The following is a 578-nucleotide window of genomic DNA, read 5'->3' as shown; positions in this document are numbered from 1 at the left end:
CTTATATTAGTTATAAGCTTTTATTATTTTAAACAAAAAAGGGAAATTTGGTGATATATTGTGTACCCTAGTAAACTTGCCTGATGATCAGAGGACAGAGACAGCCACTAGATTAGATATAGAGCCAGGCAGTGGTGGCACACACTTTTAATCCTATCACTTGAGATCTCATGCCTTTTCTTAGGAATCACACTCGCCTTTAATCCCAGGAAGTAATATGGCAGGGTGGAGAAAGGTATATAAGGTATGAGGAAGCAGGAACTCACTTTGTTTTGGCTGAGGATTTTGTAGAGGTAAGAACTAGCTGGCTGTTCTGCTTCTCTGATCTTTCAGCTTTCACCCTGATATCTGGCTCTGGGTTTTTTATTAAAAGACCATCTAAGATTTGAACAATGGGGGGGCACACCTTTAAACCCAGCACTTGGGAGGCAGAGGCAGGTAGATCTCTGTCAGTTTGAGTCCAGCCTGCTCTACACAGCAAGTTCCGGGACAGCCAGGGCTATATATAGTGAAACCATGTCTCAAAAGCAACAAAAACAAGATTTCAGTGTCTTGGTCTATTTTCATTATGTCTCTAG

Source organism: Onychomys torridus, chromosome 6 (assembly GCF_903995425.1).
Source record: "Onychomys torridus chromosome 6, mOncTor1.1, whole genome shotgun sequence".
Lineage (NCBI taxonomy): Eukaryota > Metazoa > Chordata > Mammalia > Rodentia > Cricetidae > Onychomys > Onychomys torridus.
The sequence above is the reverse complement of the archived record's forward strand: the minus strand, read 5'-3'. Positions refer to the sequence as shown.